Source organism: Aotus nancymaae, unplaced genomic scaffold (genome assembly GCF_030222135.1).
Source record: "Aotus nancymaae isolate 86718 unplaced genomic scaffold, 86718_ANA_hifiasm-v0.15.2.pri h1tg000025l, whole genome shotgun sequence".
Classification (NCBI taxonomy): Eukaryota; Metazoa; Chordata; class Mammalia; order Primates; family Aotidae; genus Aotus; species Aotus nancymaae.
Genome location: NW_026988438.1, coordinates 3168339 through 3184288, shown reverse-complemented (window position 1 = coordinate 3184288; position 15950 = coordinate 3168339). Strand labels below are relative to the sequence as shown.

Genomic DNA, 15950 nt, shown 5'->3' with positions numbered 1-15950 from the left:
TCTGTTAGAAATTTTGCATTAAAATAAGAAGGAATAGAAAAAATATTATCAGGAGTGATGATAATAAAGAAGGCATTTGAGGAGAAAGAAAATAAGCAAAGTCTCCTTAAGCATTAAAATATATGTTGTACTTACTTAAAAAATAAGTTGGCACATAGGAATATGTTAAAAAATTATGTTGGAGTCATACTGTGTGTGTGTCTGTGTGTGTGTGTGTGTGTGTTTGTGTGTGTGTGTGTGTGTGTATCGAGGGGGGTGCTTCAACTGCATACTAAAGATTCAGCAATTTATTTTGTAGTGAATGTGAGCCCAGTGAGGAATTTTTCACTGAACACTAGTACTATTAACCCTGTTTTGAGAAAAATAAGTTATCGTAAAATTTTGCATTTAGCCAATATTAAGTCACTGGAGTACAACTTAACAAAAAGAAAATAGCAAGTTTTTGCTTGTTTATTTTTATACTATATGATAATAATATAATAGTGAAAAAGTTTTCAAACTATTATTCACCTCTAGAGATTCTGAGATGTTCTGTACTTTCTCCACCCACCTCAAACCGTAACATTAAGGTGACAATCTTCATTTAAGGGGGAACAGACAAAATGGCAGACTGAAGGCAGAGAAGCAAGAGGTCCTGTAGCAGCAAAGGGTGAGAAGCAGAGGCAAAATAAACACAGGAGCTACCATCAACCTCCAATACCTAAAGCCATGCCATTTTCCCCACTGACAAGATATAGAAAAGGAAGCATCAAGGTAATTAGGCCCAGAGAGATTCTTGACAGAGTCTGTCAGCTAAAGCAGACAGAATAAGGAGCTGATCTATTGGATCCAAAGCAAGAAAATCAAGGAGAGGAAATAATTAAACTCTCCAATGGAATTTGTAGACATCAAGTTCAGACAGCATCCAGCTACTCTGTAGGCCTCCTTAGACAAGCAGGAATTTTCTCCAAACATGGAGGGCTTCAGTGACTCATTTCTTACAAATGTTAAACAAAGCTTCACTGGGTATGTCACTGCAAGGAGTCCCAGAGAAATCTGACCACAGCTTCAAGCTTCACAGGGGGCCTTATGGAGACAACAGAGAAATGCAATCACACAGTTTAGGGAAAGCCTCCCAGGAGAGACTAAGATTGAAAACTGAACAACAGACACAAGTGGCATAAAGCGGTGGTTTTGATGAAGTGGAATCAAGGAGAGAACCTAGTATGAGAGCTGCCAGGTGGGCTGATCTGCTAGTGGGAGAGGCCAGGGAAGGCAGAAAACCTAGGAAATGCAGAAGACAAGGAAAAAATGAGGGAAAAAAAGAGAAGGTGGGTGCAAAAACAAAAGGGAGGTTAGGGGGAGTAAAGTAAAGCAAAGAAAGAAAGCACAAAAGTGGGTGTTGAATCAGCCTATGGAGCCCCTTGTACATCTTTAACATATAACACATTTACACCTAACATTCAATGCACCTTGGGAAGAATAATATCAAGGTATAACATCAAGATGAACTCAAGTTGCCTTCTCCCTAAGGTGTGCCTTTTTAATGAGATATTAAAGTGTTTGGATTTTTTTCTCAGAAGCGAACGATATTATTTGCCTAACTATATAGTAATATATCATTATCTATTATTTTTAAAAATGTAGAAGGTATTTGTTAGACATTTTTTGTTGTTGTTACTTGCTTAGGTATTGGTTTCTATTTCAAAATATGTCATGCGCCGTCTCCCATCTCTCCCCTCTCGGCCCATCCAGCAGTGTGAAAATGGCTCTGCCCCAACAAAGGAGCTGGGTCCTCCTCGCCTATTTGCTTCATCGTGTGTGTGCTTCTATTTTTCCCTCTTGTCTCTGCTCTAGTTCCCAACTTCAGACACTCCATTCCAGTGTCTTCACAATCTTTGTTTCTTTTTTATTGGACTCTAAAATATGAGTCCATTTACCTGGCTTTGACTTTAAATATTTGCTAGCCTAAGAGTAGCTTTAATGTTCTGCCTAAAGCAGAGGAGAAAAGGAGAAGCTGACACAAATTACAGAGGCCTGGTGGTCTTCAAGGGGGGCCTAAGCCCAACTATGATACGTGTCGACAATAAAATCTGTAGCAGGTCAGTCCTTACTGGGAAGCCCTGGGAAATTTTGTCTCCTAGGTTTCATTCTTCTTCCTGTCTGACTGCTGCTAGTTACTTTGGTTACCTGCCTTCATCTGATCCAGAATGCACATCTAAGAGTCATTCTTGATCTCAACTGCCTCTCTTAAGAGTCAACTATGAGACTTTAACAAATATTGCCAAGGTCCTGACCTTAGCAATATCATCGCAACTGGCTGTGGTGATGCTTGGGCTTTCGGATCTTTTAAAGCTCCTCACTAACTTTATTGTGCAGCAGAGATTACAAAATACTGCTCTAGAAACATCTCTCAGACTTCTGGTTGCCTAAGTGGTACTTCAATTCAAAAATCTCCACTCATGTAAACCAGGAAGAGGGAGTGGGATATCTAAAGTGCCACTTACTAATAACATAATAAAGCTAAAACTGATAGAGCCAGTCTATCAGTATGCATTGAAACAATGTAGCATTAGCTTTGCCTATTCAAATAAATTAGCAAGCCATCTGGACTGAATGATCTATTTTGGATGCAAGGAAGATGTTCATGTTGTACTTGGTTTAATGTGGAAAAGGAGTATAGGAAGACTGAAATCAGAAATATGTGGTGTTCATAAGAGAAAGTCAATGCCAGATCCAATTCTAGAATATTATAGAGTATATGAAGAGAAGATGTCAAGCATTGGATAGAGAAGGAACCAGAACTATAGCAGTGAAATAGGGACCAATGATCAGGAATGGAAAATAGAAAAGGCAAGAAGAGACAAGTACTAGATAACTCCAATTAATTCTAGTGCAAAGAATATCGCACAAAGCCATATCTTCCCACTTGTGCTGTGCGGTATAATTTAGCACCTGGCTGCTCACAAGTCCTAAAGAAAGATGGTTTATTTTGTTTTCTTACAAGCACGTCGTATCAGTCAGCATAAGCTGAGTCATGTTGCAGTAACAAATAATGCTCCCCCACAAAATCTCAGAGGAGCAAAACCACAAAATGTCATAGTCACAGACCATGCCAATTGGGGGTAGGTAAGGTGTAAGGGGCCTCTTTTTCACTAGTTACTCAGGAGCCCAGCCTGATGAAGCAGCCACCATATCCAGTGCTGTCCATCTTCATGTGACAGCAATAAAAATGTCCGGGGTGAGGGGGAGGGCTGGGGGCAACTTGCACTGGCATTTAAATGCTCCAGCTCAGAAGTTCCCCAAGTTACTTCTATTTACAAGTCATTGGTGACAACTAGTCACCTGGTCCCACTCAACCAGAAGGAGTCAAAGAAGTGCAATTTAACCACGTATCAGAAAGTGGGGAAGACCAGAAATATGACAAGCAACCAGAAAGGTAGCACACTTCATTGAGAAATAGTCAGCTCTTTGTTTTTCTTGCTTTTTATAGAGACATCTGTGCATAAAGATACAGCATGTTGTATAACTGTTTTTAACCCACTAAAATGTAATCTTCATAAGAGCAATAATTTTGTAACTTATGTATGTCTATGCCTTAACGTAGGAGAGTTCAAACAAATATTTTAGGGTAAATAAACTTATGAAAAGTAAGCATAGGCAAAAAGAAAACAGCTAAGTATCATGTTATCATTTATCAGAATAATTAATATTAATATTAAAAAGTATTAATAGGCTACTTACTATTCATGATGTTAAAAATCACCATGTAACAATGGAACAGAATAGAAAGCCCAGAAATAAATCCACACACCGACAGTGAACTTATTTTCAACAAAGGTGCCAAGAACATACACTGGGAACGAAACAGTCTCTTCAATGAGTGGTACTTACTTACAAAACTTGAGATCCATATGCAGAAGAATGAAACTAGACACCTATCTGTTGCCATATACAAAAATCAAATCAAAGTGATTAAAGAATTAAATCTGGCTGGGCACAGTGGCTCACGCCTGTAATCCCAGTAATTTGGAAGGCCAAGGTGGGCAGATCATGAAGTCAAAGAGATCAAGACCATCCTGGCTAACATGGTGAAACCCTGTCTCTACTAAAAATACAAAAATTAGCAGCAGTCTACATGTGCCATCACAGCTTTCTATTCTGACAATCCCGTTTTATTCACTGTGGGTGGAAAAATAGGTTTTTTCTTCTTTTTTTGTTTTACTTTGTACATAGTTATTTGACATATCAACTTGCTTCTTTAAATAGATTCCTATAAAAATCACGTCTGAGAAAGGTTTTAACTCTTGATGAAATGGACTTGCTGGGTGAGTGGTCCGTCTCAGTGGCATGAAAAAGAGCACAGATGTCAGAGCCCAAACTGAGTGAAGACATCTGTGTGGTGGGTTCACATTGAGGAGTCAGGACCTCAGCACATTACAGAGAGCTACTCTGTGAGTGGAAGTGAGTAGGAGCACAGGTGCAGTGTCAAGAGTTCAAGCCAGGTGATGAGAACGTCCATGTGGAAGCAGGGCAGCCTAGTGGGTGGTATGGGAGCTCCAGCAGGGTGAAGACGGAGGTACAGGCACCCAAGTGTGGACTGTCAGCCTCCACCTGAATGAAGGAAGCATCAGCTTGGCAGAGGAACCTGGCAAGGTGTATCAGAGCCTCAGCAGGTTGAAGAAGGAGTTTAGACCAAGAACAGAATGGCTTCGGAATGCAAGCTAAGGAGGCACAGGCAGAGACAGGTGTGGGTGTCCATGCAGGGGCAGCATTGTTATAAAAAGTTTGAGTCCACGAAAGGTAAATAGGGTATCCTTGGGAAGGGGAAATCAAACATGTGGTGTCAGAATGCAAGTAGGGTGGATAGGGTATGTATGCAGAGTGCCAGCCAGGTACAGGGGGTCAGAGCCTAGTCAGGATCTGATGGGCATCCCTGACAAGAAGAGGCTCAGAGAGGGTCAGAGAATGCTGAGCTCACTCCAGTCCCCAATCCCTCCAGCAGGGCTTCCAACCATGTGGATTCAGAGTGTCATTGTATATTTGTAAAGCCAATCTGAGCAGAAGTTGACCTGGTCCCAGATACAGGTGACTCTGGACATGATTTTTCATTTGTTCATGCTTCCAAAGCCCAACCCATTGTAACCAGAGTAGCTGTAGCCAGACTCCCTGGTTCCCACACCGGGAGTCAAACCTGGGCCTCCTGGGTGAAAACCAGAAATCCTAACCCCTAGACCACCACAGAAGTGGAGTAGCTGCAGCTGGAACTTAGGCTCTTGACCTTCCTAACCCCCAAGAATGGGGAAAGGGGTCTCAGTGTCATGGTGAGTGTTACAACTCAAATACAACTCATGGACCCAAAAAATGTACAATAATGCAATTTATTAGTCAGAGTGAAAGGATAGCTTCCATGCTGTGGAAGGGGACCTGGAGAGAGGGTGCTGGTCCAGGATGGGGCAGCTAGAGCTTTTACCCTTGAGTTATTCACTCCCCATTTATGTTCTCGTCCAATGAGGGAGTTTCTTTCAGACTTCCTCTGGATTAATTGATCTTTGAATCCTTAACCGAACTGGCTACTGTTTTACAACCCTGAGTCACAGAGCCCCCACCTCCAAGAGCGAGAGGTGGGGAAAGCGGAAACAAAGGCCCTAGCCAGTCAGAGGCGGGAAGTCCCTCTAACACAGTCCCTCACCATGAAGTCTGAACACTGTGCAAATGTGTATAAATAAATGATTTTATTTCCCTCAGTTCAACCCTTTGAAATAAGCAACCAGTGTAAAAACAACAACAAAAAAGTGAAAGTGGTAAGTGTCATGTACGTGTTACTCAGGGTAATGTGGCACCAATAAGAATGTAGATAAGACAATCTCACCAAAGTCAAACACCACAAGCCCTAAATCTTTATACTTCCATCTTAAATAATGCCACCTGTAATACATCAGTTGTTGAAAACTGGTCACTTTGTGCAAAGTTTGGTTCATATTTCTTTCACTTTCTCTCAGTGTCAGGAGTAAAGTCAAGTGCAGAGATAGCAGTCTCTACCCACACCCACTCACAAAAGGGCACACAGGATGCCACAGTATCACTCCATAAGAGTGCCTTCTCTGTATAAACAGAAGCGAACAACAACTTTCAAAGAGAGTATTTCTTTGTTTGAAGGTGTCAAACAAAAAAGAGAATCCCAAGTTTACCCTCATAACTATGTATAAATAAAGTGTACCACTGGACTGCCATGGTGTCTCATGCCTATGATCCTAGCATTTGCAAGGCTGAGGAGGGAAGATCATTTGAGCCCAGGAGTTTGAGAACAGTCTGGGCAACATATTGAGATTCTGTTTTTTAATTAGCTGGGCAGCATGGCATGTGCCTGTAGTCCCAGATATTTGGGAGGCTGAGATAGGAAGATTGCTTGAACCCAGGGAGTTGAGGCTGCAGTGAGCCATGATCATACCACTGCACTCCAGCCTGGGTGACAGAGTAAAACCATGTCTCAAAATAATAATAATAATAATAATAATGATTAATTAAAAAAATAAAAATAAAGTGCTGTCATCTGATTTCAAACATCCCTTTAGAGTGGGGCGAACACAACACAACTCAATGGCACTGTGATGACCAGTAAGCAGGGTCTGTGGTGGGTATGGGAAAAGGGATAGCTAACCTTCACAGACACACATTACCCCATGCTCTAGGAATTGTGATGAGCTGGATATTTGTGTTCCCCAAAATGCATATGTTGAAATCGTAACTCCCAACACAATGGCATTTGGAAGTGGAGCCTTTGGAAGATAATTAGGTCATGATGGTGGAGCCCCTTATGAATGGGATTAGTGCTTTTCCTAATCCCATTCATAAAGGTATGAAAGAAGTGTGAAAGGGAAATATCTTGGGCCCCCAAAATCACTAATGAAAACTCAAGCTGGGAACTGCTTAGGGCAAACCTGCCTCCAATCTATTCAAAGTCACTCCTCTGCTCACTGAGATAGATGCATATCTGATTTGCGTTTTTTTGGAAAGGCTAATCAGAAACTCAAAAGAATGTAGACATTTGTGTATCACCTATCTGTGACCTGGAAGCTCCTTCTGGGCTTCCTGCCTTTGCTTCAAGTTGACCCGCCTTCCCAGACCAAACCAATGTACTTCTTACTTATATTGATTGATGTCTTATGTCTCCCTGAATGTATGAAACCAAGCTGTGCCCTGACTACCTTGAACACATGCCATCAGGACTTCCTGAGGCTGTGTCACAGGCTTATCCTCAACCTTGGCAAAATAAACTTTCTAAATTAACTGAGACCTGTCTGAACTTTTCAGGGTTCTCAGGAGAAACATGAGAGCACTCTCTCTGTTCTCTACCATATGAGGATCCAACAAGAATGTGGTCATCTGCAACCTAAAAGAGGACCCTCACAGGGTCCAACATTACCCAATCATGTTGGCACCCTGATCTCAAACTTCCAGCCTCCAAAACTATGGGAAATAAAATTCCATTGTTCATAATACACCAGGTTTATGGCATTTTGTTATAACAGCCCAAACTGACTAAGACTGTAGCCCTGAAATTATTGAAGAAAATCACTCAATTATTAGGCAGAGCTCCCTGACTGTGTTCTTGATTCTCTCAAACAGAAATAACATCAGGAAAAGAAATTCTCTCCTGTTGAATCACCAAGGACTGATGATAGTTAGATGTCAGGAATGCACTAGAGGTAGGAAGAACTATAAAATCAGCATTTTCTACTGCTGTGGGATAGAAAACAGTATAGTAGAAGAAAAGGATGTTGTCTGTTCAGAATGGAGTGGGCAATGGCTTGGGGAGAAATCACCTTTTCCCACCAACATCCATTCTAACCAACATCATTTTCTCCTCCCAATCTGAAACCTTGCCTCTTTGTTCAACTGACCACCCAATCTGCACAGGCATCCCTAGCTTCAGCTGAATTTTAATTATCTACCAATCATTGCAATATCACAGGTTAGAGATTGATTTTTGGAGGGCATGTGACTCTATTCTGGCCAATGATGCATGAAGGGAACAATTCAGAGTGAGGAACTATATCAGAAGAACTTCCAGGGTCTGCTAGGGGCTTTGTTTCAAATGCAGGAATTTTCCCGCCTCTGGCTGGTTAGGGGCTTTGTTTCAAGGGCAGGGATTTTCCCACCTCTGGCTGCTAGAGGCTTTGTTCCCAGTGTAGGAATTTTCCCGCCTCCAGATCCTAAAGGCAGAGGCTCAGTGACGCAGAGTTTTAAAATAGTAACCAATCTGGTAAAGGATTCAAAGATCAATTGATCTAGAGAAAGTTTGAAAAAACCCCTCTCATTGGATGAGAACAAGAAAGGGGGGGGAATAATTCAGGGATATGAGCTCCAGCTGTCCAAGCCTGCGGCGGCATCTGGTCCAGGTCCCCTTCCACACTGGAAGCTGTCCTTTCGCTCTGCCTAATAAACCGCACTACCTACCGCACACTCTTTGGGTCCACGAGTTCTATTTGAGCTGTAACACTCACCACGACACCAAGGTCCCTTTCCCCATTTGCTGGGGTTGGAGAGGCCAGGAACCAGATTTCCAGAAAACCGGGTTACACGGGAAAGGTTCCAGAAAAGGGGTTTATTGTTTCGTCTCTCCTAAGAAGGTGACCGTTGATTGTAGGCCCTTTACTTCCTCTCAAGAGTGACATGTCAGTATGTGAATCCTGGAACTGTTATGGTTATCTCAGGATGAAGAATGGCAAGCTGTAAAGAAAGCCAACTTAGAAGAACGTAGGACTTAAAACTTTTGATAGCGGAGATTTAGAGCTCTGGCCCTGATAGTATGGAACCTAAAACTGCTCTCCCTTTTAACTTCTTGCTGATGGAGGTGAGAGGCTCTTCCCAGTCCGCAAGGGGCGGGGTTTCTAAGGCAGGAGTTTCCTGGCTCCACCCCTACATCCAGGAACCAGAGGGGTTTGAGATGTGAAGTTATTTGTCTAGGTTTCACTTGCGGGCTAGGTGGAAAAATCCAGGTGGGCTTCTTTGTTCAAAAAACCCCCAAAAAGCTCTAGGAGGAGGGGCCTCTGTAGCTCCGAGTTGTGAACCAAGTAGCCAATCCAGTGTCAAAGTCAAAGATCAATCACTCCAGAGGAAGTTTGAAAGAACTCCTCTCATTGGAGGAGAATATGAATGAGAGAGAGTAACTCCGGGGTTAAAACTCCGCTACTCCTTACCTGTACAGATTCCTTCTCTGGATCCTCTCCCACTGCAGTGTGGGAGCTGTCTCTCCTTCTCTCTCTTTCTCTCTCTCTGCCTAATAAATCACTCTCTGCAAAACTCTTTGGGTCCACAATATTTATTTGAATGGCAAACACACCGTGTCTCTGGAGCCCCTTTCCCCATTCTTCAGGGTAAGAGAGGACAAAGACCTTTGGAATCCGAATGGGGAAGGAGATGAGTACGCCAGCCCCCACCTCCCCTACCCCCGCCATGGTACATCTTCAAGACACTTCTTTATTATTTGAACAAGTAGATCTTGGTGTTCTGATATTGTAATAAAAACATTTTCATTGGTAACAATACCTTTACTTCAAATTTAGCACATATGCCAGTGAGTCTGCTAGCAGCTCTGCACATGCTGATTCGTAGAGACTTACATCCTGGGTTATTGGAAATAACAGCTAGGATTGTTTATAGATAAGCAGTGTAGAAATCAGAGCTTAGAAGCCTCCCCTTAACCGGGAGAAAGCCGTAGCCAGGCTTTACAATTGCCCATAGGGTCTCATGTGGGACTACAGACAAGCGCCTCAGGGTCATTCCACCAGTTAAATAGAGTTTCCTTTATTTTCTTTCTTTCTTTCTTTCTTTCTTTCTTTCTTTCTTTCTTTCTTTCTTTCTTTCTTTCTTTCTTTCTTTCAAGAAGCAGAGGCTAGAATGCGGTGGCACCACCTCGGCTCCCTGCAACCTCCGTCTTCCGGGTTCAAGCAATTCTCCTGTCTCAGCCTCCTGAGTAACTGGTACTACAGGCACCTGCCATCATGCTCGACGTGAGCCACCATGCCAGGCCTACATGGAATTTCTTTTTTTATTTTATTTTTTTTTTCTGAGACGAAGTCTCACATTGTCACCTGGACTGGTGTGCAGCGATCGCGGCTCCCTGCTAGCTCCACCTCCCTGGTTCAAGTGATTCTCCTGCCTCAGCCTCCGGAGTAGCTAGGATTACAGGTGCCTGACACCACGCCCAGCTAGTTTTTGTTGTTGTTGTTGTTGTTGTTTGTTTGTTTGTTTGTTTGTTTTTTTGTTTGTTTGTTTTTAAGTAGAGATGGGGTTTCACTATGTTGGCCAGGCTGGTTTCAAACTCTTGACCTCATGATCCGCCTGCCTTGGCCTGCCAAAGTGCTGGGATTACAGGCATGAGCCTGGCCAATGAAGTTTCTTAAATGTCCATAATTAATACAAAGCATGAACTTATTATGTTACCATAGCTATACAGTTTAGGTGTGATCCATATCTAAGTAACAAAATGAAGTTAATAAAAAGAATTTTGTTCAAACCAGAGTAATATATGAAAAAAAAATGAGGCAAGATTTTAAAAAGTAGCTGTAGGGTAAGAAGAATTTAAGCTGGGGAAGCTAGCATTTCTTAGCAAAGAAACTGTCAAGTTTACCAATCTAATAATGTTCTTGGTAAATTTTCTTGTCAAGGGACTTCCGACAGGCAATTCTTGAACTTTTAGAGAAAACACAAAAATATCAAAAGATTATGTCAGAGAACAGCATAACTTTGATAGTGGAAATAATTTTCATTGTGGGCCACACCAAGACAAACAATTATGGAAGTGCACACGTAATTCTTTCAGTCATTAATTTGTAAATGACAAAGATCGGAAATAAGGGATTTTCTTCCCCCAAGAGACATCCTAGTTACTAAAGCTATGATACAAAATATAACAAAAGTCAACAAAAGGAAATTGAAAAGGAATGTATATAATTATACCAAAGACAGGATGCATGACATTTTTCACCACCTAATATTACAATAAGTAAATGGATTAGCTAACTATACAATCTGACTTAGGAAACACAGAAAGGATTATTTAAAATAATGCCATATAAAGATCTTAGTTGACTTCCTTTTGTCTAATGGCATTCACACTTTAGTGACAGTATGTTAAAAGTTTATGAATAAAAGTAGGAATGCAGTAAAATGTTTTTAGACCACCTACAGCTAGCATACATTAAATTACACAACACATTCTTTTCAATAAATGGCCTCTTTATATCATTCCAGTTACTGATAGAAACTGCAAACAGGATTATGACATTTAATTAATTCACAAAATGCAGCTGTTCTTCAAGCTTTTGGCAGCTGTCCAATAATTTTAATGAAAATTTTTTAAAAAGAGAGAAAGGAATAAAACCAATTCCTGTAGAAATAACTTCAGTTTTTCTATTAGTTCTTAATATAATGGAAAAGGTCAAAAGATGCAAACTCTGGGCAAGTATTACAACAAAAATTAGAATCAATATAAGCAGAATATAGACCCAAGAAATGACACATATATTTGAAATGCGATGATATTGTGAGCTACTTCCACAAGATAATGTTACCACATCACTGACTTGGTCAGACTCCTGATTTAAAGTAGAAAAATCTAATGCAAACCAGCTTAAATCCAAAGAGTTGTATATTGACTTGCATAACTAAACTACAGTAAAAGCAGGTGTGGAGCTATCTAGACTGAAGGACTCAAACACTATTAGAATTGATAGTCTCTTGCTCTCTGCACTAGTTTAGTTTTCTTCTACTGTCTATGCTGGAAGATGCATGGCTGATAGCAGCTTCTAGGCTCATGCACTATTGAACCTGGAAGACTCCTGCTTAATAAGACAATGGAAACATTCTAGGGAAGGATTTTAATTGGCCTATCTTGTGTGGTTGACCAAGAGCTGTGACTAAAGTTGTGAAGTCCACTTCAGTTTAAGTCCCCACATTTAGATCAGAAACTGTGACTGGGAGGTGGGCCATATAGTCCCTATTCTTATTGGCTCATTAACAAAACCTCTCATTATATGAATAATATAGAAAATGAATACTCAATAACAATACATGTAGAAGAAATTTGAATTAACATTAATTAGAGAAAGACTAGAAACAGTCTGTACAAAATCATCAGGTTGTAAAGCAAGCCATAGAATGGAAGAAACTATTTGCAAATCACATATCTGATAAGGGTCTACTATTCAGAATAGATAAAGCACATTTCCAACTCAACAACTAAAAGACAATTCAACTAAAAAAGTGGGTAAAGATCTTGAATAGACATTTCTCAAAGGGAGATAGGTAAATCTCAACAAATGAAAAGATATTCAACATCATGAGTCCCTGAGAAAAATACAAATTGAAACTACAATGAATGTTGGTGAGGAACTGAGAAGTTGGAACTTTCATACATTCCTGGTGAGAGTGTCAAATGTTACCATCACTATAGAAAAGAGTTTGGTGGCTCCTCAAAAAGCTAAACATAAAATTAGCATTCAACTCAATAGTTTCTTTGATATATACCCAAAAGAATGGAAAACAGGTCTTTAAATGAAGATTTGTAAATAAATGTGCTTAGCAGCACTAATTATAAAAGGCAAGAGGTACAAACAACCCAAATGTTCACCAACTGGTGAGCAGATTAACAGAATCTGATATACTCATACAATGGAATATTATTCAGTCATAAAAAGGCATGAAGTACTGATGCATGTGACAATGTATGTGAACTTCAAAAATATTTTGCTAAATGAAAAAAGTCAGGCATAAAAGGTCATATATTGTATAATCACACTAATCTAAAATGCCCAAAATAGGTAAATTCAAAAAGACAGAAAGCAGAACCTGCTACCCAGGGATAGGCAACAGAATAAGAGCAGAACAGGAAGGAGAACTTGCAATTAGGCCATTCAAAGTCCTATCTGTTTCACATGTCAAAACAGCACATGATATTAATTTTAGGCCTTATGGCACACAGCTTCACCGCAAACAATAGACTGCTCCTTTCTCTTTAGTCTCAATTTGAAAAACCTGGGGGGATTATTCTGCTTATACTGGCAAAGGTTGCATGCCTACCCTTAATGCCAGGAGTATAGCAAATTATGTTTGTCAGCCTCACTGAGACACGGAATTGAGAATGAAACAGTGTCCACAAAGAGGACATCCTCTTTTCAAAAGATGAGGGGGATCAATTCCTAACCACCCTTCTTTCTATTTCCCACCTTCCTTTCCCTCGCTCCTGTTTCTCTATGTTAAACTTCCTTTCTCTTTCCTTCCCTTCTCTTCACATCCTTTCTCCTCTCATTTCTTTTCTTCACTCTGTCTCTTCTCTGCAATCCTTTTCTTTTCATTTTTTTCTTCTTCTCTCTTTCTCCTCCTTCTCTTCATTTTTGTTCTATTCTCTGTCTCTCACTCTCTTTCCTTATCCCTCTGCCAACTTTTAATAGTGCATTCCAACAAAAGCCACCCACAGCCATCACCTACGCAAGTCATAGGTGATCTGGTGGCCTTCATCTTGATTTCTACTTCTTCCTGAATTATTCAGATCACTTGATAAATGGTAAATAATTGGACAGAACCTACATTCACTGCTAATGTATCTCACCTATCCAAATTTATGGAAAATTGCCAAGTTCTTGGCAAGTGTGAAAAGAGATTTTCTTCCTTTGTTATAACTGCAAATGAAACAAAAATTATTTTCTAAAACTTTAAAAGCCTTGAACTTTCTCTGCCAAAATCTCTCAATATCTTTGCATTTTTTATGAAAAAGATTTCTTTTGAACTACTTTCCAACATATACTGCCTCTAATTAATCTGATTATTGAACTTTACTCTGCTATTTGCTTTGTGTGCGAAGGTGGTAATGAAAACATCATTAATAAGACACTAGCAGCAGAATAAAGGCCACAAAGAGCACACGGTTAATGTGGGAAGGAGGATAGTCTGGAATTATGCATGAAGGCAATTGAAACACTTCAGGCTCTAAGGAGATAAGAATAACATCTTTAATAATCCATTTGATTGCCAGTCTATATCAAACAGATCAAATACAGTTAAGGTAGGTTTAATGCTGTGGGTACTCAGGCTACTTGCTTCTTAATGGTCATTCCTTAGGAATTGTCTTATTCACATCCCCCAGTCCCTGGTCAAGTGTGTGGTTTATGGTAGGAACTCAGTCAATTTTACAGCCCGCCTGGCTAAATCAATAATAAATGAAGGATGCCAGATTATCTAAAACAGTTTCTTCATATGGTAAGAACACTTTAAATCGCTTGATGGCCCTTGTCTGGTCACACATGGCGATCCCGGCTTCCTGGAACTGGTTTGGGAGACTTTTCCTGCCACTGTAGCTTGTAGATAAGAGCAGCAAAGACTCTGCTACTAAGAATCCTGAATGCTGCTGCTAACAGAGATCATCTTCAAAACAATTCCAGGACAACAAGGAAAATGACTTCCAAGCTGATTCTTCTTTCTGAAATTTACCTTAAAAATTATGGGAGTATGGAAAAGAAAATCCCAGTATCTTCAAATGCTTAAGTTAAAAAGCATTTGAAGAAATGCTTTTTAATTTAAGAGAAACCCATATGTTAATAGATAGTGAAACCATGTGTTGACAGATAATATACCAATATTTTTTTTTAGGAAAAACCACATTACCTTTACTTGGTTAAATGACAAAATAACCAAATAAATGAGTCAAATAACACATTTATAAAAATAACCAAAATGAGTAAAAATAACTCAGAACAAATTAATAACACATGGACAGGAAATAATAGACTGAACCCCAGCTGAGGAAAACTTGCCTGTGAACTCACATTAGTGATGGGGCGAACATTCATGACAAAGCTACTAGTTCTTCCCGAGACTTTTTTTTCTTTTTGGGATCCTCAATTCAAAGCATTCCAGCCAATCCTTTCTGTGTGTTCCAAACAGTCAGTGCCTCTCACAGAAGGGTGGGAGGGCCCACTTCAAACCTAAAGGAACATAATCCAACTCATCCTAATGTGAAACCTTGTGCTTCTGTTTCTACCTCAGCCTGAGTACTAACATAAAACTTCGGCAGATGAAAATCTTTCTTCTTTCTTTTGAAGAAAATTAACCTTTGCTAGTATAATCCCAAGAACATGTTCTACTTATTTATTTGGAAAAATAGAAGCTAGGGACCACTGTTGATCCCATGACAATCTATTCTATGAGAAAACAGGAAAAATCATTGTTGTGAATTTGAAAAATATAACCTTTAAAAATACTTATATTGAGGGCCGGGCACGGTGGCTCACGCCTGTAATCCCAGCCCTTTGGGAGGCTGAGGAGGGTGGATCACGAGGTCAAGAGATCGAGACCATCCTGGTCAACATGGTGAAACCCCGTCTCTACTAAAAATACAAAAAATTAGCTGGGCATGGTGGCGCATGCCTGTAATCCCGGCTACTCAGGAAGCTGAGGCGGGAGAATTGCCTGAACCCAGGAGGCGGAGGTTGAGGTGAGCCGAGATCGCGCCATTGCACTCCAGCCTGGGTAACAAGAGCGAAACTCCGTCTCCAAACAAACAAACAAACAAACAAAAATACTTATATTGGGAAGCTTTAAATAATACATTACAAAGATTGTTAAGGAAACTTTCTTTATCTACCTGTATTGGTTCAACTTCTGGTGAGAGTATAAGATGATAGAAAATCTAGAAGCCAAGGTTTTTAGGAAATTAAAGAAAAGTAGCAAAATACATTGATTTGCAAAGATTTTGAATAAGAAACCTGGAATAGGATTAAAGAGGCAATGAGCTCCAGAAAATAAGCTACCCACAAGTCAAGATAATCTACTATAGAAGTAGATCTACCATTCAATCCAGCGATCCCACTACTGGGTATCTGTGCAAAGGAAAAGAAGTCACATCAAAAAGACATCTGCATGTGTATGTTTATTGCAGCAAAATTCATAATTGCAAAGATATGAAACCA

At 40.2% G+C, this 15950-nt stretch overlaps 1 protein-coding gene across 1 annotated transcript in view; it reads left to right on the top strand.

Moving 5' to 3' along the window:
• Window positions 1–15950, top strand: part of LRRC72 (leucine rich repeat containing 72) — a 169994-nt gene that overhangs the window by 96727 nt on the left and 57317 nt on the right.